This window comes from Myxocyprinus asiaticus, chromosome 37, assembly GCF_019703515.2.
Source record: "Myxocyprinus asiaticus isolate MX2 ecotype Aquarium Trade chromosome 37, UBuf_Myxa_2, whole genome shotgun sequence".
Taxonomy (NCBI): domain Eukaryota; kingdom Metazoa; phylum Chordata; class Actinopteri; order Cypriniformes; family Catostomidae; genus Myxocyprinus; species Myxocyprinus asiaticus.
Genome location: NC_059380.1, coordinates 14,574,252 through 14,599,180, shown reverse-complemented (window position 1 = coordinate 14,599,180; position 24,929 = coordinate 14,574,252). Strand labels below are relative to the sequence as shown.

Genomic DNA, 24,929 nt, shown 5'->3' with positions numbered 1-24,929 from the left:
GCTGTGTACAAAGCTGATGGTTTAAATTCAAATAAGCGACAGAATTAGAGGGCTTTAAAATGTTTATTCCTGCATGCATTTAATGTTTAATGATGAAGCGAAATGTGCCTTAATACCATAAATATGTGCACGGTAACCTTTTGTAATACTATTTGGTTAACTGCGAGAGTTCACGAACGGTTATTTTTATTTTTCGGGAGTCGGACTCGGGAATAAAGAAAGTTTATTGTCATGAATGCGTCAAACACAAACTCAGATTAGCAGGGAATAAAGTGCACACTGAGCTATGAGCATAAATAGCACAATATGATCTTTAAATGATAAAATCACATTAAAGTCGAACAAAAATAATCTCTGTCACCCTGTCTGCAACATAGTATGCCTATTCTTAATAAATGGAAAATGCGTAATTCTGGAATCATGCGTAACAGTCACAAAGTCCTCTTTGCAACCTGAACTTCATCAAAATGTCGATGTGTGACACCAGCGCAACAAATGATGAAACAGAACACAGGTGTCTCGAGATGCGTTAATAAATATTGAAATTATTTTTTTAAGTTAACAGTGTCTAAAAAAAGTCAGCAGTTCTGCATAACGAATTGTAAAACAACACAGGTGTGTTGAGATGCGTTTATAAATATTAAAGTTATTTTAAACTTTACAGTGAGTTGTGACACAACGATCAAAGACGTCTGTCCAGTGCTTGTTTACATGGCTTCGATGAACGTGCGAACAGCCCGTAACTCGCCCTATAGCCTACGTGAAAAACTGACCCAAACCTGGCCCAAAACCTGTAGATTTGTCGGGTAGGCCTACCGTCGGACTCAGAGGACTAAGACCTCTAAACACGTGCAGAATAACAGAATAGTGAATTTGGTATTTGAATACCCTATTAATAACGCATGATTTTGGATCGGTTCATAATTAAAAAGTACATATAATTGGCCGTGTAAGATATTGCTCCAAACTTTTCTTCCATCAATTTGAAAAATGCGCATGAAAGTGAATGAAGTCACGTGACACGTCATAGGGGTGCCCCCCTATGGGGTAAGATACTGTACATCTTACTAAACTAAATGTTTAGTAAGATGTACAAAATTACACGGATACAATTACTGAGTCATAAAGACTAGACGTACAGGTAAAATAATAAATAAATAAAATACAAAAATGTAATAAGATAAATAATCAAAGAAATAAAATAAATATATTTTTTATAAGTCGTGGGTCAGGAAAGTTCTAATTTTAGCAAATAAGAAATGTTATACATTTTTTATTATTAATAACTGTCAAAGCATTTATTGCTAAAACCGTAGAGGATGTGGTAAAATGAGTTATATTTATATGAACAATTGAAATTGATAACAATAGCACCTGAGGGAATCCCTAAGTGAATGTAAATGGTATCCGCTTAATTATACAAGGCCATATTTTCTTTAAATTGGCACCCCAGGTGGAGTAATATCGCCCTCTCCAGGCTGTAATTGGTTTTACGTTTCGTTATGTGAGTTCGTTATATTCATTTAAACAATTTCTGATAACTTATTCTGATCATTTAATGCAATATACTAACTCGTTTTGAAAAATAAACTTTCTTCAGTTCTCAACATCAGTTCTTTGTGCATCACCTGCACAGACCTGAAGTAGGCTACTTTTACAAACTGTAGGTCTGTAGTGAATTTTTTTTATTTTATTTTTTATTTTTTTACGGGTCAGTTATTTACATTTAGTAGCTTAAGCATACAGTTGATCATGCATTAACTGGAATTAGGAATAACAAGGACGGGGATTTAATAACAACACTTCAGACAATTTGAACAAAACTGTATATCAATTTACACACAGATACAAGTGGAAAGCAACCCATAAACCTTTAGATGTATCAGTAAAACATAGCCTATAATTAATATAAGTATCACTAATCTGTCACTTTTTATTTCAGTAAAATAAAGATATTTAGTTTTTCTCAGTTTTTAATTAAGAAACTATGGAAGAGAAGGGTGGGAATATGAGCATGTTTGTTCGTGTTTAAAAATGTACAATATAAAATTAAAAAGTTGACTTTGTTCCTCTTATGACATTTTTATTTTATTTTAACAGTAAAGTTTACAGGAGTACGTGAGCACATAGTATTTCATTTTTTCTACCATTAAAGAAACACTACTTAAGTTGGATTTGTGAACATATTATCATAGTGCCTTACACAAGCTTTGAACTTTTTGTTATTTAACAGCCTTGAAGATTTTAAATAATTGTAAAATTCTACAGTGAAAATCCGGTCAGTTGGGGATATGTGCACATTTTTGCTAATTAATATAAAATTTAGCTAATAAAATAAAAAGGATAATAATAAAATCATTTAAAAAAAAGACTCTTATTTACATTAAATGATTTCCAACATTTGTTCCAAAAGACTGTTGATGTAACGGCCGCCTTAAACATGGCAGCGCCCTTGATGAACGCGTGGTAGTTGGTGCAGTGTGTCAAAGATGACCAGCTCCACAGAGTTCGTTAAGTGCTGGTTTAAGAACTAACGAGAGCAAAATGAAAGTATAATTGTCCATGTAATAATCCATGTTATATTGGTCCATGTAATGGTGTTCCCTGAATTCAGCCTGTTTACTTGACAGGACTTAATAATTACCTAACACCAGCCGCGGCCCGTGCATTTTAAGTCTAGGCCTTCAGTGCGGTTCATGCCATTAAGAAAACACAGTTTCACAATAAATAAGACACCATATGCCTAGGTGTCAACTAATAATACCAACTGACATTTTAAAAACACATCCACGCACGAAAGCCAGAACCAAGGAGGTCTAATACCAAGAAAAAGCTCACTAATAATATTTGCAATTTAAAATTTGCTTGCAATACATTTTGTTTCGTCTAGGTACACGGTTACTTTTCAAAACTGATCCGACACTGAATGCTCAAGCAGTCTAATTTACACTTAGAAAACTCCTGATGTTGCTATAACAATGCAAAAAGCACTTACCAATTTGCTTTAAGTGAAAATCAGCCCTACTTTCCTGTTTAATTAATCAATCTCATGATCATGCAGAACATCTCAGGTTTTTAAATCCATAAGGATCTCTTTCTCAACAGCAGTGACAGCCGACTTGTCAGCATCTCGCGAAAATTGAGTTTAAATGTATTTGGCTAAGGTGTATGTAAACTTCTGACTTCAACTGTAGCTGTATAAATGTTGTAATTGTGCTGAGAGTTGATCAAACCTCAGTGGATGCTTTCAGTTTATTACTCTACTGTATTATCCTTAGGGATCCCATGAAGAAAATAGTGTATGGTCACATATGCACCTCAACATTATTTTTTACTGTTGTGAACTGGTAACAATCTGGTAAGTGAGCTGAAACATGTTTCATGGACAATAACCATTAATTAATGAATATTTTGAGTAAATTTAATTTCAAGTCAGATTTGACCTGAAGGATTATAGGAGTGACAATTTTCTTTGGGCAATAGAAGGGTTAAACTCACCGCTGTCTGTTTTGCCATCTATTTTTCAATGACGAAGAAGACTCTGTAAAAATTGCTTTTTGCCTGCAGTTGGACCAGCTATTATAACTTGCTAATCCCAGTCATTAAACATAGCCCAAAAAATACAACTCAAATGAAAAGGTCAGCCTCTACCAATACCCAAGATATTTTAATATAAGGTAAAGATGTAGTCAGGTCAGTTGATAACCCTTTGCCTCCTGCAGCAGGATTTGCACGCTTCAAAAGAGGGATTTTTAACAGCAGAACCCTGTGTGTTGGAGGTACACGCTGCCTTGTACAAAGCCTATAATCCCAGAGCTTAGCCATAAAAGTCTTCCCCTAAAGCTGTCTGGAGCTGAAGACGAAGTCATCTTACTTATGTAACTTCTGCCATCAAGTTTGTTTTTTATTTTTATTTTTTTATTACCAATGCTAACAAGGTTTATTGACAAGAGGTGATTAATGACTCATTAGTTTTAGATTTGAAATTTTCTATCTATTTTTATTTATAATTAAAGTCATTCAAAGTATTCCTTATTACTCTTTCCCCAGTACTTTTTCTAAAAGGAAAAAAAGAACGTGAGCCACTGCTGTACTGTCATAGTTATCTAGTTGACCCTATAGTAGTTAACACTAACAGACTAATCAAACGTGGATCCAGGACCTTAGCATCAGGGATTCAAACTATGCCTTAGTAGCATCAGATCGACATCGTAGAAAAGCCCTTCGGCTGCAATCTCTGACTCAGCCTGACTTCATCCTCACTTTATTCACCTTTACCAGTTTCAGAGTCAAACTCACCCCTTCAAACAGTCATATGATAGGTTTCATGCTGCCTTATTATTGTGTAATGACAGCAGCAATCTTTCTGTCTCGTCTCAGTTCAGCTTAGCTGCGTCCATGTAGATGTGTATATGTGTAGTACGCACTATAAAGAATGCACTGGCTGATGGTGCCAGAGCAGGCTGTTATCTAGCCATTATATCAGATTTATCTTCAGTTCCATTTGCCAACACACTCTTCGAAATCTAATTTGTCATGGTGTAGGAGTGGTTTTCTTGCATTTATGAACCTTGTCTCCCTGTGGCTGTGGGGTGATAGCACAGCATAGCATTACTGTAAGTGGGCGACTGGCATCCCGCTATGCTTGGCACAGCAAATAATCCATGCATTGCCCATGAGAATCGGGCTGCCAGTGATTTATTGTACAAATCATGCCGCTGTTGGTGTTTAGGTAACCCGTAAAATGATCTGTGGAATATTGCTGTAGATACTTGTTGGAATTTCAGTTTCCTGAACCTCTGCTGGGTGGCTTATGTCTGGGTTAAGTGACAGTTTGGAATGTTCCAGTGTCTATTGATGTTTGGAATCACAGCTATGTAAGAGACAGTATTATGTACACAAGGTGTTTTGGAATTTGAAAATGTGGCTTCAGGTTTGTGGATAAAATGGCAAAAATACTTAATAAATTTGTTACTATTGAATGGCTTTTAATTTACATACAAAACTTTTGGTAAAACTTACTTATTAATGCATAGTAATGGTGCTTATAGTGCTTATAATGCTATAATGCCTATAATATGCATTGTAATTCATTATCTTGAAAAAAGTTTTTAAAAAAAGTAACAGTTTGTAATACATTATGAAAATTATCCAATCATGTTAACACCATTAAAGAGTATATTGCATAATACCACATGAAACTGATTGGTGCTGATCACGTTTTATTGCAATGTAACTCTTTATATATATATATAAAAAACAACAACATCAAACAACTATTTTATGAGATACAGTTGTGCTCAAAAGTTTGCATACCCTGGCAGAAATTGTGAAATTTTGGCATTGATTTTGAAAATATGACTGATCATTCAAAAAAAACTGTCTTTTATTTAAGGATAGTGATCATATGAAGCCATTTATTATCACATAGTTGTTTGGCTCCTTTTTAAATCATAATGATGACAGAGATCACCCAAATGGCACTGATCAAAAGTTTACACACCCTTGAATGTTTGGCCTTGTTACAGACACACAAGGTGACACACACAGGTTTAAATGGCAATTAAAGGTTAATTTCTCACACCTGTGGCTTTGTAAATTGATATTAGTGTCTGTGTATAAATAGTCAATGAGTTTGTTAGCTCTCACGTGGATGCACTGAGCAGGCTAGATTCTGAGCCATGGGGAGCAGAAAAGAACTGTCAAAAGACCTGCGTAACAAGGTAATGGAACTTTATAAAGATGGAAAAGGATATACAAATATATCCAAAGCCTTGAAAATGCCAGTCAGTACTGTCCAATCACTTAAGAAGTGGAAAATTCGGGGATCTCTTGATACCAAGCCAAGGTCAGGTAGACCAAGAAAGATTTCAGCCACAACTGCCAGAAAAATTGTTCGGGATACAAAGAAAAACCCACAGGTAACCTCAGGAGAAATACAGGCTGCTCTGGAAAAAGACGGTGTGGTTGTTTCAAGGAGCACAATACGATGATACTTGAACAAAAATGAGCTGCATGGTCGAGTTGCCAGAAAGAAGCCAATGCCACAAAAAAGCCCGGTTACAACATGCCCGACAACACCTTGACATGCCTCACAGCTTCTGGCACACTGTAATTTGGAGTGACGAGACCAAAATAGAGCTTTATGGTCACAACCATAAGCGCTATGTTTGGAGAGTGGTCAACAAGTATTGTGCTCCTTGAAACAACCATTTTTTGCATGACCAGTCATATTTTCAAAATCAGTGCCAAAATTTCACAATTTCTGCCAGGGTATGCAAACTTTTGAGCACAACTGTATTATGGACAACAACATACAACTATTTTATGAGATACAGTTGTGCTCAAAGGTTTGCATACCCTGGCAGAAATTGTTAAATTTTGGCACTGATTTTGAAAATATGACTGATGCAATGTTTGGGAGGGCTTTTTGATCTTTAGGTTGGGCAAGTGGTTGTCTCTTCATTGGGAGGGGCAGGGGGTCAAAAGTTTCTTGGGGGTACAAAGAAAATCTATGGAGGCAGTCCTCTAGCACCCCCTTAGACCTGGCCATAATTATGGATCATATATGCATCAAGAATGTTTATAATTTATTATATAAAGCTGTACATGCTTTGATTGCTATTAAATGTTTATTACTTCTACAACAGAATAAGAAACGTCTTTCATAGTGATTTAATAAAAAAAAAGAAGCTGACTAAATATGTTTTGTCTGTTTCAAATGTTTGAGGCAAATCAAAACAACTGAGAGGTGTGAAATGACCTTGGCCAATTTGACAGATGTTTATGTGGTATTCAGTCATTCGATTCATCCTTTAACAGTTGTGAGCTGTAGAGAACTGCCTCAACATATGGAAAAGACAAAATACTCTGAATTGATTCACCTTTGTGCTTTTATAAGTTTCGTGACTTCCTTTAAATGTAACCATTCCCTCATCGGCCATCATGTTGTGATTGAGTGCTGTACGGTGGCCCAGGGGTGCACAACACAACGAAATTAGTGAAGCAAATAAAAGCTGAAAATACAACGGAAATACAAAAAAAGCTCAATGAAATTAAGCCATAAAACAACTGAAATAAGCCACAACACAAGAGAAAAGCCACAACACAATTGAAATAAGCCACAACACAACAGAAAAGCCACAACACAATTGACATAAGACAACACAATGGAAATAAACCACAACACAACAAAATTAAGCCACAACACTATGAAATTTAGCCACAACACAACAAAGTTAAGCCATAATGTAAAATTTAAAAATATGTATTTTCTGTTAATTTTGTTGTGTTGTGGCTTGATTTTGTTGTGTTGCGACTTATGTTGCTTTATGGTTTATTTTTGTTGTGTTTTTCATATTTCTATTGTGTTTTCAACTTTTGTTTGCTTTGTTAATTTTGCAAAGACAACAAATTTATCAAGCAAATTAAGCCTAGGTCAGAAGAGTCTAACCTTAATGGAACAGTTCACCCAAAACGGACAATTCTCTCATCATTTACTCACCCTTATGCCTTCCCAGATGAGTATGACTTTTTCTTCTGCTGAATACAAACAAAGATTTTTAGGAGAATATTTCATCTCTGTAGGTCCTCACAATGCAAGCAAATGGTGACCAAAATTTTGAAGTTCCAAAAGCACATAAAGGCAATATAAAAGTAATCTATAAGACTCCAGTGGTTTAATCCATATCCTCAGTAGCGATATGATTTTTGTTTTTGTTTTTGGCATTTAACATTCTTCCTGAATATCGCCGCCTACTGGGCTGGGAGTAAATTTTATAGTAAAAAGCACTTCAATATTGATCTGTCTTCATCCACACCGATAATATTGCTTCTGAAGATACAGATTTAACCACTGGAATCTTGTGGATTACTTGTATGCTGCTTTTATGTGCTTTTTTTTTAGCTTAAAATTGTTGGTACCCATTCATTTGCATTGTGAGGACCTGAAATTTTCTTCTAAAATGTTTTTGTTTGTGGTCAGGAGAAGAAAGTCATACACATCTGAGATGGCTTGAGGGTGAATAAATGATGAGAGAATTTCGTTTTTGCGTGAACTGTCTATCCCTTTAACTCTTTCCAACAAGACAATCATTAGAGCTCTTAAATGTTAAATAAATTAATCATGATTGACTGGACACATTCAAAATTACCTGAAAACTACAATCCTTCAAGTATTTTACCCTTTTCTCTTTCCAGTTTTCCCACACACTGTTCTGTGTAAATTGCCTAGATACACAATTTCGGGAACTGATCTGATATAATCTCTCGCTAGTCCTCCATCAACTCCCCTGCAAGATGATACAAAATTGCCTCAACGCGAACTCGCGCCCACCAATTCAATTATGGCTAGAATTACTTGTCATATCCACTTCCCTCTCTATTTAGTGCCGTAATTTTGATCCTTTTGAGAATTACACGAGGAGACATGATGTTCAGTGTTTCATAAATGTTAACACAGCAAAAAACAATGTAATGAGCTTTGTAAAATGGAACCTGTCAGTGTGTAACGAACTGACGGTGGATAGGTTCCATGGTGCACCGCAAGATGGCACTCTTGTCACACGGTTATGGTGTTGCTTTTAGAAATATGATCCTCTTACACTTGCCCTACTGAGCTTACTTTTTCTCAGTGGAAATAACAATTAGGAATGCTTTGTTTTTGTACCTCAGATACAAATTTAAAAATTGTTGAAATGTCCGATTAATTCCAGTTTGGCTCAACTTGCTGCCAAACATGCAAAGTCTCCACACACACACACACACACACACACACACACACACACACACACACACACACACACACACACACTATTTTGTAAGCCAAGTGGCCATTCGTTCAGCAACTGCGATGAGCAAAGTAGACGTAGAAAGGCCCACAGATCCTCTCTGGGCCTTCCACAGATCCTCTCTGCCGTCTGCCAGACTCACACAGAGCTCAAACTACCGCAGCTTGTTCACACACATGCCGTGCCAATAGGCTGTCAGCTGGGCTCACAGCAGACCCAACAGTGGACATAGCAGCACCCCACGCCCGCTCTCTCATTCAAAAGAGATTACTTCTAGCACCACGGATCCAGCGTGTGAGTCAGGGGGTTAGATGGGGAGTCCTGTGGTTGTGGAGATTGTTTTCCATCCTTGGTTCGCCCTGGTATTTTCACCCCCAGCATGGAGAGGATAAGAAGTAATGCAGAACAAGTATATTTTAAGGGGGAATGCGGCCGTGAAGAATGGAGTTTGAATAATGCCACAGTTCACCTACCAAAAAAGTATGCTTGGTGGAATTGTACAGAAGCCATTTCAGCTGCTATACAAGTGTGAGTGTGCTTATTTTTGAAGGCATAACACATACCTGATTCAGAAAATTTGTTCAAATTAGTGATTTTTATGAAACCTAAAAGACAATATTGAGGGCAGTGCAGTCATTCGTGTACAGGGAGAAGAGAAGTGGAGAGAGAATGCATCCCTGAGGAGAACCAGTGCTAATAGTGAGGGTCCCGGATGTGAGTTTCCCCAGTCTCACTAGCTGCTGCCTATCTGTTAGAAAGCTGGTGATCCATCAACAGATTGGGGTGGGCACGGAGAGCTGGGTCAGTTTGGTTGAGAGAAGATCAGGTATGATGGTATTGAAGGCTGAACTGAAGTCCACAAATAGGATCCTTGTATAAGTCCCAGGTCTTTCAAGGTGTTATAGGATATAATGCAGTCCCATGACAGCATCATCCAATACAGCTTTTATACAGCTTTGTACCATTCGTCCCATTGAAGAGATGGTAAGTCTATAGCAAAAATAGCACTAGTCTATACCCTGCTTTAAACACTCTTAATATAAACTAACAATGAACAATAATTTTACAGCACGTATTAGTCTTGGTTAATGTTATTTTCGATATTTACGACTTTTAATTTGAAAAATATACTAGTATACAGTATATTAGCATTAGATAATGCATTATGAACTAACATAACCTTACAGTGAACAGTTGTATTTTCACAAATTAACATTACAAAGATTAATAAACACTGTACAAATATACAGTATAAGTTCATAATACCTAATGCATTTACTAATGTTAACACATAAAACCTTATTGTAAAATGTTACCATCTTAATAAATGCATTTTGTTCCATTGCCAGATTTCTTTACTATTATATATGATTTTATAATTACATTTATTATTATGAATGTCAGTAAATTTGTAATTGTAGTTCTTATTTTCTAACTGCCATTTTTTCTTCTTGTGTATTTGCAGTGCACTTGTGTTTTTAATTGCATATAAAAACACATAATTAGAGATTTAATGAGCGCACTCTACTTCTTACAAAGGTCGCCTGTCTGATCTGTGTACCGACTGAAGTGGTAAAACAGAGAACGCTGGCCAATCCCTCCCTCAATACCTATCAGGTGCTGCTGAATACATAACATGAAGAAGTGGGCATATACTGTCAGGTTGATTTATAGTGAACAATGCACTTGAGTGCACGCTGGCTCATTACAAGCAGATAGACAGACAGGTTGGTTGAGATTTAGGTTGTTTACTGTTAAGCAGCCAGTGATGAAAATGACAATGTTATTTTGTTTGTACAGAGGTTGTATATCAAGAGATGCATGAACAATGTTTCTAACTCTTTTTCCTGACCTGTCATTGCAGGGTTTCAGAGGGTTATACAGAGGTTACGGCAGTACAGTCCTCAGGGTGGTAGGCAGACTCTCCTATATAACAGTTCTTCCTGTAAAATACCTCACAAAGAGTTTTGTGGCTGTTAGGTCCATGCCTGTTAGCTTTGTGGCTATCTATATGCTATTGTACTCCAAAAACTAAAAAAAGGGCCTTTTTTAAAAGGGTAATACTTAAACAGAGGAATTAAACCTCATCAAACCATTTTATGGGTTATTTAGAACAACCCCATACAGTACCTATTGAAAAGTCTTATTATTCCTTAAAATTATACAAATGCTATAATATTAGCTTCTGCTTTGAGGATAATTTAAATAGAAATTTCTGTATTCATATTGTCGATAATTCCACTCATATAATGGGTTAGTCTTCCCCTTTCTGTTCTTTTCAGGATTCTTTTCCAAATAAATCGTTTTTTTTTTTTTTTAATTTTTATTTTTTTTTTAGCAATTTATCTAGTTAATTAAACTAATTAGCAATGGAACAATCATCAGAAACACTACACCCCCCTAACACACACACACTCTCTCTCTTTTAATGGATCTCTTGTTCACACCCTTTGAGTAATCATCTGGTTCCCTATGCACCTGCATCGCATGATAATGCTTACTGAGTTCCTGCAAAGCTCATATTTTTTCATTTGTTTGCCTATTTTATTTTCTCCACTTTCATGTCGTGTATTGACAGAAGAAGAAGGTAAAGGCAGTGAAATATTTGGAATCTAAGAGAACTTGTTGTCTATATAAAGGTGACACTCATTTTTTCATGAGGTGATATCGTCTCTCTCTGCTGGGCGATCCTTTGCTTATTTTCCACCTCACTTAACACAGGTTATTCACGCAAAATTCCATCTGGACTTAAAGAAAAAAAGAACAACAAGCCTTGTCTGATTTCTCCAAGGGCTTCTGAATAAATGAATACATTTTGGATGTGAGCAAGCGGCTCTGACAGAATACTAAGGGCCAGATAAAATAGAGGTGCTGAGAGGTGCCCCGCTTCTTCCTTGGGATTGGCTTTGACGTGTGTCAGGAAACTAATTCATTTTCTAGGCCAGCTATCTTATCCAGTGCCGCAACCCTGTCAGGATAAGTTTGTTTACCCTGGATGCCGAGTCCCCCTCACGCAAAGATTTAATTGGGGTCTTCTCCATTATGCAGATTCATTAAAGAGCCCTGGACAAGAGGTTGTGAGGAGATACAACTCGCAGAGGTGCTCACAGAAAAAGCCACTATCAATTCATTCTTTTGTTCTAAAGTCTGTGTTTTCAAAGTTAGGTTCCTCAAGAACAAATTAGTTCTGGTTTAAAGGGATGCTTCCCCCAGAAATGAAAATTCTGACATTATTTACTCAGAGCAGAGCAGCCTCTTGAGTTTCATGGAAGGAAGTCAGTCATGAGTAAATGAAGACAGAATTTTCTTTCATTTTTTGGTTAACTATTCCTGTAAGAAGAATTTTTAGACTGCACTGAATATGTGTTTAGGGAAATTAGCCTAAGGTACTTAATATGTTCAAGAAGTTTATGTGTCTGAGAGTCTCTACTTCATAGGGTCTATCCTTGTTGCAACCACTAGAGGGCACAACAGGATCAGGGCAAATCCAAAAACAATCTGCATGGATGCTGAAAAGATTAGAATGCATCAGATTACTATCTACATCAATTAACAGAACTTTATTCAACTTTATGAAAGTTATATGGTCAATAGGAGTCTTTCTCTCCTAATTTTTAATGTCCTTTATTGTATATGGTATTGGTCATGAAATCATTTGAGAGACTGGTGTTGGCCCACCTGAAGAACATCACTGGACCCTTTCTAGATCCCCTTCAATTTGCTTATTGAGCAAACAGGTCTGTGGATGATGCAGTCAACATAGGATTGCATCATATCCTGCAACGTCTGGACAGACCAGGGACGTATGCAAGGATCCTTTTTGTGGACTTCAGTTCAGCTTTCAACACCATCATCCCAGCTATACTCCAGAATAAATTACACCAACTCTCTGTTCCCATGTCTATCTGTCAGTGGATTACCAGCTTTCTGACGGACAGGCAGCAGCTTGTGAGACAGGGGAATCTCACTTCTAGCACCTGTACAATCAGCACTGGTGCCCCCCATGGATGTGTGCTCTCCCCACTACTCTTCTCCCTCTACACCAATGACTGCATCACCAAGGACCCCTCTGTCAAGCTCCTGAAGTTTGCAGATGACACCACTGTCATCGGCCTCATCCGAGATGATGATGAGTCTGCATACAGAAGGGAGGTTAAACAGCTGGCTGTCTGATGCAGTCAAAACAACCTCGAGATGAACACGCTCAAAACGGTGGAGATCATTGTGGACTTTAGGAGAAACACCCCAACACTGACCCCCCTTACCATTCTAAACAGCACTCTGGCAGCAGTGGAGTCAATCAGGTTCCTGGGCACTACCATCTCACAGGACCTGAAGTGGGAGACCCACATTGACTCCATTGTGAAAAAGGCCAAGCAGAGGTTGTACTTCCTTCACCAGCTGAGGAAATTCAACCTGCCACAGGCGCTGCTGATACTGTTTTACTCGGCAGACATTGAGTCTGTCCTCTGCACTTCAATAACTGTCTGGTTTGGTTCAGCTACAAAATCAGATATCAGAAGACAACAAAGGACAGTTCGGACTGCTGAGAGGATTATTGGTTGCCCCCTGCCCCCTGCCCCCCAAGTTCAAGAACTATACACTTCCAGAGTGAGGAAAAAGGCTGGAAAAATCACTCTGGACCCCACTCACCCTGCCCACTACCTTTTTGAACTGTTGCCTTCTGGCCGACGCTTCAGAGCTCTGAGCACCAGAACCGTCAGGCACAGGAACAGTTTTTTCCCTCAGGCTATCCATCTCATGAACAGTTAAATTGCCCCACTGAGCAATAACTATGTGCAATACACAGTTTAGTCTTTTTTTATATTTATCCAACACATCCAACCTCTTCTGCCATTTCATTCCTCTGAAAAAAAAAAAAAAAAAATTTGCACTGTACATAACAGATTGTATTAGATTTGCACTACCCATGTGTATGTGTGTATGTATGTATGTATGTGTGTCTGTACGTATGTGTATAATTATTTTTTATTTTTATTTTTTATTATTATCTATGTCTTGCTGCTGTTTTTGTATTGTTTTTGTATTTTTGTACACTGGAAGCTCCTATCTCCAAGACAAATTCCTTGTCTGTGTAAGCATACTTGGCAATAAAGCTGATTCTGATTCTGATATCTTGGCATTTTTTCCACAGTACATATTGTATTTTGAATATGAATTGTATGGAATTTGTTAGAAAGGTTTCCTGTCATGTTGACAGAGGGATCCAATCATAGCACTTTCTCATGGTCTATGACACTCGCCTGACAGAGAGAGCGTGAGAGACAGACAGAGGAAGAGAAACTCACAGTTCTCTTGGTAGCCATCTGACAAACTTCATTGTATGTCAGCACAGATGTTAAAGAGGGGAGGAGAAGAGAGCTGGCAACCCTGTAAGAATGTAGATATGAAACACCTACGCCTTGAGCGCCGTTCTCATCTTAAGTTCTGCATTAATTGTTGCTGAGATCTCTAAAAAAAAAAAAACTTTCACAGCATTCACTTAGACTCGAGTTCTGCTATTACACTTAAAGAAACAGTTCACCCAAACATAAAAATTCTATCATTCATTTAATTCATTCATTTATTCTGTCAATGTTTTACTCACCCTCATGTTATTTAAAAAAAAAATTTTTTGTTCTTTGCAACACAAATGACGATATTTTGCTGAATGTCCAATCTGCCTTACAGATAAACAAACTGATCTCATAGTGAGATCGGAAACAGTAAGTTAGCTCTTCTTTAGCTAAAATCGGTCTGTGCTCACTGAAATGGGAAACACTGCCCCCAGTGGCCAAAGTGGTAAGTGTTGTCGAGCATTTGGGCATGTGCGAACTCCATTTCCCAGGTGAAATGTCCACGGAGGGGCACCAAAAGTGAGTTGTTAAGCGAGTTGTTCTCAGAGGTACAGGCTGTTAAACACTGAAGAGGAATGCATATTTTACAGTACCCCCAACACAAACCACAAACCTAAACCTACCATCCGTAAAGTAAAAATTTAATGTAAGACTCGTGCTTGTTGCTGATTATGCGAATGCAATTACTTCCTGGTTTCAACAGGGGATCTGAACTCGGGTCTCCCAAGCTCCTGATGCAACGCACTTGTAGTCATGCCACGGGGAAGGTAAATATGCTGAAGGTAAAGCAAAAATGTCAGATAAGAGATGGTGCTTGTCAATGATGTGGGCAATCCTAGGGTACCGGAACTTTCGGAAACAATATGCCGACTTCTGCACGTGATCATGTTGCACAAAAATGAATGTGGACTGGGGTTGTCAAACTCCAAAACAAAAAAAGCAACATATAGGTTGTCCATTCAATTAGTGCACTATATTCCAGGTTTTCTGAAGCCATACAATAGGTATAGATGATGTCATTTTTGGGTGAACTATACCTTTAAAGATTCTCCCCGATTTCGCAACTTGGCTTGTAACATATCTGCAGCTGAATCCTATTGTCTCCCATTATAAGACAGTAACTTTTGCGGGAAACCAGGATTTTGGCAAAATATTAACTGAAATCACAAACGTTTTGAAACAGTGTTGATGGCTGAATGCAAACAGTTTAGTTAAATGCCTATTGTTATGCTGAGGAGGAATTGTCTCTGCATTGCTGGTCTTGATTTTTTTTTTTTTTTTTTTTATGTGTTCACTCTGTTTGACAGAACGACAAAAGAGTTTCTTGTTAAATTAATCCAACTCAGTTCTCTGTCCTTTTGCTCTTTCTTTCTCTCACTCTCCCTCTCTTCCTCTGATTGCTAGTTGACACTGAAGTCAAAGAGCCCCAGAGGTCTTGGACTTGCCCAAGATCAATTTGTCTGCTTTATCCCTGTGTTTATGTGGCTGTTCATTGGTCACAGTGGACCGTGTAGAAAGCAGGTGGAAGTGTGCATGGTTGAACTGCATTGCGACATTGATTTGCCTCCTGTTTTCCCTGTTAAACTCAGAGAGGGTGGGAGGAGAGGTTTATGTCATTATGCTTTTCCATTGTGTTAATTTGCCAGTCAATTTCCTTTCTGTTTTCTGTCTGTGTTAAATTGGTTACAATTTTCCCAATTATTTTTAATTTATATTTTAAGATGTATAAGACCTAACAACATACCACAATACATATGTCACATATGTTAAATAGATTGCATCACGATATCACAACTTGAAAGGTGTTTTTGAGGTGTTCTTGAAAGGGTTTTGAGGTGAATTGTGGTAAAATGTTGCAAAATTGCAACAATGTTTTTTCAAGGTAACAAAATTTCATTTTATGAAATTATTAACACAAATGCTTTTACTTTCTTGAGAAGCCTTTCCAGCAAGCTATGAGGCTGAAATGGATATGCTCACCTCAGAGCAGCCCTTATACACTCTCTGAAGTTTAATTAGACTATGTATCATTTGTAATATTTATCTATGATTTACTGAATTTTGTGGATTACATAAAAAAAGTTGTTGACCACTAAGGCCCATTGTTCTGTGCATCAGTAAAATGTCTCATATTTATGCAAGCTTATATTTTTGTGGGACACTGCTATTTTTCCATCACTAATCATTGGGAATCAACAGAACATATTACAGGTCAGATTCTTAATTTGATCCAGAACAATTTAACTGTGGTGTCAGTATGCAGTGACCAAGTTTTCTGACTTTGGCATGCTGGGATGTCTAAATTGTAAATTGTTTCCTGCCAAACTTTAGCTGCTTCTTTATGTAGTTTTAACCCACATTTAGTTAAAAAGTATTGCTTTAAAAAACAATTAAAGGCAATTTTGCTATAGTTGTTCTCTGAGATTTAAACTATTTTGTCAGTGCTGGATTTAATTGAACTTCAAACGAATGTTTTCAAAGCTGAGCCATCCAGCCCTTGATCGTCAGACCTGCTTCATCACTCAGTGTGATCTTATTTATTGTCTTTATTGTATCTGATTAGCAGACATTAAACATGCAAGCCATGCACATTCCTCATCATATTTCACAATGTCTTGTGTGTGTGCATATGTGTATGTGTGAGTACATTTCTGTGTATGTGTGGGTGCATGTACAGTATACTGTATATAAATGTGTATGTGTTAGCATTAATCCATAGCGGTTTGTGTTTATTCTCTGTCGTCTGGTTGGCTGGTGGGCTGAGTTTCTGTTTATTTTAACTGTGCCATATATCAGTGAATGATTTACGGTGCACATGTGGAGGCACGGAGGCTTCCTTTCTGTCCTCCACCTGAGCACATTATGCCTCCAGCTGAAATATGAGAGGGAATTTTAAAGAATGTGGTGTACTGTCAGAACAAAGATTCTGTTCCCATACTGGCTGAGTATTAAAGAGGGCTGGTTCTCCCCAACATGATCACACTGGAAATCGGCATGTTGCTTCCGAAAGTTCATGTACCCTGAAATCATACCTATTTAGCTGAATTACAAGCACTATCCCCTATCAGACATTTTTCATCAATTCATGCGCAAACACATACCCCTCTATCAGTACTGATAGCGTGTTGCACAAGCTACCTGAAGATATGGGTTCTGGTCTTGTGGGAACCAGGAAGTTCACATTAACGATGATGAGTGTGATTTTAAGGCTGCATTTTCACTCTTAAATTTTTACTTCACTAATGGTTAGGTTTTGGGCTGGGGGTACAGTTAATAAAATATGCCTTCCTGTTGACTGTATTACATCATTTACTTAAAATACAACTAGATTTCGGCACCACTTTGTGGACATTTCACACGCAAACGGAGCACACACATGCCCATTCATTCAACAACACTTCTATCTTTGGCCACTGGGGGGCAGTGATCTAAATTTCTGTAAGCACAAACTGATCTTTCAGTTTCAGCTTAAGCTTAGTCGCTGGCTACGTTCACACTGCAGCTGAATGTGGCCAAAATCTGATTTTATGCTCAAATCTGATTTTTTTGTAAGGCTGTTCACACTACATTTTAAATGTAGCCCACATCAGACAAGTCTGAACAGCTGATGCTCGTTAACAAACCTGCATGTGTATAACACTCCCTGACCATGCATATAACAACATGTTCATTATTTAAATATGTATAATGGATTAACTTATTAAAGTTGGCATGCAGTGGAAGTTGCAACCGACTTCCGTATTTTTGAGATTTTAGTTTATCCATTGGTTGTTGACTGGATTTTGAAAATATGGCCATTGCATAGCGGAATGGAGGCAGATGTGAATGCAGTTTGCATTCAGTGGACACACACACACCCCTATCACCGTGCTGCTAGAGTCAGAGCCGGTTATCTGTGAAATTGAGCAGCGATCTCAACACATTTATGATCAAAATGACAACATAAACGCACAAGCACATTTTGTTTACGAAGAAGATAACCATATTTTAACCTTTTGAATCACAATACACTAAATATGACGAAAAAAATAAAAACACTTACTCGTGCTGTGCATCCCAAGATAACCGCATTCAAAAATAATAATAAACTCCAGAGGCATCAGAAGCTTTGTGTTCATTAGTGATCACCTCAGCAATTCAGGCATGAAATGTCTCAAGCACAACCGTGAATTTGTCATTATTCCTCATTCTAAATGTAAATTCAAGCCAGCTGAGCCGTAGCCAAGGAAGTTTGGGTTAAGGAACGATAGTTTTGAAGGAAAACAGACGAAAATACACTTTGCCATCTTCACCAACATGCGATTGATGCTCTGTTCAACTCTACACAAGGTTGTGGTATTTATAAGAAAGGGGCAGAGTTTAAGCAAATTAAATGATTGGGGAAAGTCTTGCATACGTCACCAGAGAGAAGTCTGTCATTTCACCGGAAGATCGAGTTCTGAATTTTTTATTTAAGATTACAAGGTCCAAAAAAATAAATATAATAATAATATAAATTAAAAAAAACATATGCATGGATGAGTCATTCACATTAAGATCAATAACATGCATTTAGAAAATAGATAGGGTGAATTTTCATTTCATGCTGACTTTAAAATTGTTATTAGCAGTTATTTTGTTTTATTTTTAACCCGAATAGGACACTTAATGACTATCTAATAAAATTTCAGCAAGTGATGGAAGAGCAGTCTTATGGTGGAACTTAATTATCATTGAAGCTCAAGAATGTAATGTTATGAGCGAGACCTCGAAGAACAGCAGGGAAAACGGCAATATATATGTAAGGTAAGAGTTGTTATCTGTAATTATTTAAGATTTCCATTGACTTGTATGCATTCATGACAATTTGAGAAATATAGAAACCGTTTTCTGCACCAGTGACATGAGCTAAGAACGAATGTTACATAGGCTAAATCTACCTCTACACTCTTCGTGCACATTTTTTCCTATGTGAAATTCAAACGAACCGCTGAACCCAACTATTGAAGCCTATAATTTTCTTTTCTTAAAAAGGAACTGAATGCATCAACTGGAAAATAGATGTAAAATTAAAGGTTTTAAACCATAACAGGCATATCACGCTGTAAATCAAGTGCCCAAGTGGCAAATGTTCAGTTAGATTGATGTAAAAAATCACATTAAATCTGCTCTGGCTGTTCAGACTGAAGGCACATTGGAAAAAATAAGATACATATCCAATTTATTTACAGATATGAAAGTGGCCCAGATTGGATTTGAAAATGTTAGATTCAAAGCCAGCTCCAGATGGCACGCCCATGGACCATTAACTGACCGTTTGATGTATATTGCACAAAAAATGTCAAGAGCTATCTCAAAAGACCAAGCTCTTATCTGACTGGATGACTTTACACTTTCCCTGTATTAAGGTACCCGGATTTTATCAGTTCAGAAATTTTCCAAGCTGTTACAATTAGTGCTTCTAAGGAAGAGGTAGTCACTGGATTTGGGAAATATTTAGTTTGAGACACTTAGTAGCAATTAAACGAGATATATACATGGATATTCAATTTGATTATACTGTATATTTTTACATTTACCCACCCTTAAATATCATGTAAAAAGAAACACTGTTGGTCACTTTACATGCAAATCAGATGTTATCTTCCTGTCTAAGTGGGCAGTCCTTGGCCAGAATAAGCTGCAAAGTGGTCCAGACTTTGTGCCAAAAGTCTGGTTACAGTAGAATTTGAACCAAATGACCCAAGGAGAATTATGCATTCTTGTATGCAGGTGGTAGTCTGCTGATGTATTGTAGGGATGTTTTGGACAAGTTGAAGATAGGTTAAGTTGAGTGTATATGTCATGAACACACTTTGAATGAGCCAAAAGTTGGTCTCTGACTGCCGCTTGCTCCAACCGTCCACTCTTTTCACTCACTGAGGGACTAGTTTTGGCTGGTCTTCTCATAGGGCTGCTGGTCAGAATTAGGAGAATCCTCTTATATGATAGGGCTAAACAAGACACTCCATTTGTCTGAGTTTTTCTAATAACTAATAAGAGTTGAATTGGATACAGACCTTTCCATGTGTGGAAAAGACCTTGTTCACACGCACACACTTGTGAATGAACTCTTGCAGTCTCCCCAATACCCTTTCATAGAACACACACTCACAGTTGTGGTAGCCAGCATAATATACAGATAATGATGTATAGTTCATGTTGTTGGTGTGCACTTCCTGTTTGACTCCTATCTGTCATTCTTTTCATTCATATCTCATGCTGGGACTCCTGTCTAGCACTAGACTCATATCAGCCACAGCTGTTAAATTATCCTTTTAACTCAAAATCCACTATAGAATTTGTTCTTCTCACTAATAGCGTAACAATCCCAAGACTAGCCACTCTCGCTAAGGTTTCTGGACTAGGATCCTCAGAACAGCCTGAAATGTTGATATTTCTGTCCAACGTTGTCTGTCCAACAAATAAACTCAATTACCTCTAGCATAATGGTTTTGTCGATAGATATTAAGTGTGCTTTCCACCCAATCCAAACACAGGGTCTCAAGCTTCCATGTGTGCAACATTTCATGAATTATGCGTCACTGTGACACTTCAGTCAAAAACAAACACTCAGTTTTACAGCTATTGTCCATATAGATAGTTAAAGTAGGACTGGGTATCGCCAACTACTTTACAAAATGCATACATATTGCAATGCATACACAGAGCAGATCTCTCCTGTACAGTTTGCTTCGCTTTTGTCCAGATGTGTTTCTGGCCACACTGCAAAATTAAGACAGCCTGCTTCTTCATTAATTAAACTAGCCCGATATGAAATTTATATGAATGCACACATAAATATAAAAATATTGATTGAAGAATTAGTGAGAAAAAATAATTGTGATAGGCTATATATGATGTATTAGTGCAGCCCTAGTTTGAAGAAATATTAAAATCTTTTGTGTTTTTATTCCCTTTTGAGGTTCAGAGAAGCCAGACTACAACTTTGCCCTGTTTTAGGTTTTTGTGTTTTGCTTAGTTTTTTTTACAGTCAGTCAGTCAGGGTTTGTCGCTGTGTGTTTGTGTGCACAACCTATTTGTTGGTTAGATTGTTTTAATTAGCATATCTCGCTAGGTCTTAGGGTTATGTTTGCTTCCCACAATTTTCTGCATGTTTGCCTCAATCCGAGCAGAAAACCATCTCAGCCCCTCACATATGGTTTCAATAAGGGCCGCCGGTCTGGCTGGGGACCTAGAGCGAGAGAGGGAGAGAGAGAGGGGTAATGGGGACTGGGGTGCGGGGGTAGGGGCTCACGTCCATCTGTTGCTCCACAGACCTGTGACCTGAGCTTGAAAATGCCTCAGAGCAACAACAGTATCACTGGGTCTCACATGCATAAACACGCACTCACCCAGACATAAGTAAAATTACCCACCGACTGTAAAGACTTATAAGAGTTTAATGATGCTCACATGAGAAAGCAATTGGGAAAGAGAGACAGTCATCCCTCCTAGCGGATGATATGCATTGCCCTTCTCATGAAAGAGCTGTGCCCTTGTAAAACAAGTGTGAGGCTAACCTCTAATTGTAGGGTGAGCTTTACTGTCTCACGATGTGATTTATTTCCCTTCCGCCATTGCTCTCTCTTTTTCTTCATTGTTCTACAAACTTTCTGGGATGCATTCACTAAACCGTTGCAATATTTTGGCATGATTTATTTCCAGACTGATCACACTGTGAATTTGGCAACAGTAGTTAGAAAGTTCTGCTGCTGAAAACGGTCTGTGCTTACAGAAATTTGAAGTACTGCCCCCTTTGGCCGAAGCTGGAAGTGTTGTTAAACGTATAGGTATGTATGAGCTCCAGTTTCTGGGTAAAATGCCTACAGATTGGTGCCAAAAACGAGTTGTATTTTTAGTTGTAAATGATGTGGTACAGTTAAATGGAATGCTTATATTATTAATTGTACCCCCTAACCCCAACCCTAAACCTAACCGTCAGTGGAGTAAAAATTTAATTTAAGAGCAAAAAAGCAACCTCCAAATCACGCTCACCATTGTTTATGTGAATGCGATTACTTCCTAATTCCCACGGGACCCGTGTCTCAGAGATTGTTCATGTAGCGTAGCATTCAGAAACGTCCCCAAATATTGGCAGTTCAGCACAAAATCTTACGGCATGTTTGTGCTGTTACCTAATTTGTCTTGTGTTTAAACAATGCTATCAGCGGGCACAGTTCATACTTAGTGAATCCCCAACACTCTTTATATCCTCTCAATATTTTTTTTAAAGGTGCACTTAGTAACATTTGTGTTTGTTGCATTGACACCTAGCAGTGTACAGGCAGCATCACACAAAAATTAGAGTTCCCAGTTACCGATGTCATTGTAAAAATGCTCTATTTGCAGTCAGCCATGATTATTTTATTCTGCAAAAGCATGAGTAATATTCAGCTGGTCATGTGTTCTCAACATGTGATGTACTGTAGAATACAGCAGCTTTTATGTAAGACTGATATGACATGAGTCATCAGCTCATGTGAATGTACATCATTTTAAACATATATATATATATATATATATATACACTATTCTACTATTACCATTCATTTCTGTTTAAAAGTTTTGCAGCTAGCTAAAGAAAATCACTGAGCAAAGTGATTTTTTTAAAACATTCTTTGCCGCCTCCTTTTATTTGAAGACAGCTTTTCTTTCTGTCCCTCTCGCTCTCATAGTCGGTCTCATTTCTTTCTGTAGTTTATCTGGGGGGCAGTGATGCTTATGTGCCCTGGAGTTGTGTACTTAACCCCAGTTGTCTCTGGAGAAAAATAGAGTCTGATCACTGAGTTGCATGATAATGGGAGGTTGAAGGTGAGTGGCTCTATGGGACAGTTAATGTTATTATTACAGCTTGAGTGAGGCTCTGACCAGGAGCTCATTCTGATCAATAATTGTTTCAAATTTGGTTGAAGCACTGAATTTGAGGTTTTAACCAATTATCATTTCTCATACGTGGAAAATAAAATGGCTTGGTGAATTTCTTTCACATGTTTGACCCAACCATTAGCATTGACTTCACTTTTCAGAATTTCCTGTGTCCATGTAAGGTCAACATATATTAAAGTAACATGTCTCATGGCAGATTTTATCTGGCAGGATCTAACAATGAACTCCCATTGTTTAAAGCTCATAATATAAATCACAGAACTCAGAATGCCATTTGCTATTGTGTCTAATAGTGAACAAGTAATCATTGACCATTCAGCTACACTATTGCTCTCTTGAGGGATAGTATTGGACAAAATCTAATGAAATCATGATGATGTCATTTGAAACTACACTTGCTGGGAAGGCCATAAATGGGGCTGTGATTAGTGTGCCAGGTAGACGTTGTTGTGTTTTGCTTATATAATAGTAAGCTTCTGCCCAAATTCTAATGGTAACCATATCTGATATCAGTGAAATAGCATGAAGTGTTATCTGCTCAATGTTAAGGGCTGCGTAGATGATTGGTGGTTTGGGAGGATGCACCTGCTGAAGCACTGACTGGTGAGAGCTGAAGACTGACTGTAATGTTTAGCTTATCTCACTTAACAGCGGCTCATAGCTGGAAACATCTGTAGAGAGCTGTCAGGTTTGGGGTGAGAGGATGATGTCACTGCTTTATGTAAAAAAAATGCTGCACTTAGTCAACCCTCAGAGTGGAGGAAAAAATCTAGCTGGAACTCCTCTTCCATTTCCATTGTGAAGCATTTAATTGTGGTGCATGCTAAGACAAATAGACTTTAGTCAGGGTAGACGGCATATTTAATTTTTTGCAAATGAAAGTCCCTTTAAGGCAAGTCAGGTCACTCAGTGGCCATGTTCCAAACACCTCTGGGCAGCCTGTGGGATGCTATTTTCTTGGGATACCACAACAGCTCCCATTCCAATCTTGAATGTGGACTGAAAGACTGAAATTTCCAAAACAGTTGGTCCAGATTATGAGCTAATAACATATTTCAAATCAGCAATAAAATCTAACAACAGTCATCGTACATTGTGCTTCTTTAGCTCACATTACACTGAAAAAAAGTTACAGACTGGTCTTGCTAATGTGCATGTGTGATCTCTGTGTAAACTGACTCAAAAAGCCCCTATTTCAAGAGTGCTAAGCATGGGGGAGTCACGTGATGCCAAGCGAGAGTCGGATGTGTGAACGGCAAGCACTGCGCTCTTTGATAGTTTTTAAAACACCCCGCTACTATATCTGTTCTTTGAAGTCAACATGGCAAAGAATTCAAAATCTTCGGGCTCTGGAGATATTAAAAGACACTTAACGTGCTCAAGCTGAAACCTCTGACAGGCCTGCAGTCCAGGGACTCGGTTTGGACAGTGTGGTAGGAGAAATCCAGTGGCAATTGGCGAGCATGTCTGTGATGCTGACGAAAGTTGTTGCTGACTTAGAGGATCTTGCTGTAATATGTCGATCGATTATGGTGATGGAAACTAAATTCTCTGAGTTGGTTACAAGAATTGGGGACGTCGAGAGATGGATCGATTATCTGGAGTCATCGGAGAGGGAATTAGCTGCTAATCCGCTAGCGACCAAAGTAGATTTGGAAAGTGTTTTGGAAAAACTAGAAGACCTTGAGAATCGTAGCTGGCGAAACAACGTCCGAATTGTTGGAATTCCTGAGCATGAAGAAGGTCGAGTTATGGTGAAATTCCTAGATGAGCTCTTCCCGAGTCTGCCCAACAAAACAGGCCATAAGCTGGAAATGAATTGAGCTCACAGAGTCCTGGTTCACAGATCGGCTGAGGGAGACAGACCCCGATCGAT

The 24,929-nt window shown here is 38.0% G+C and overlaps 1 pseudogene; it reads left to right on the top strand.

Annotated features, from left to right (window-relative positions):
• The first annotated feature begins 9,710 nt into the window (after positions 1 to 9,710).
• Positions 9,711 to 24,929, top strand: part of LOC127427777 (S-adenosylmethionine mitochondrial carrier protein-like) — an 82,708-nt pseudogene continuing 67,489 nt past the window's right edge.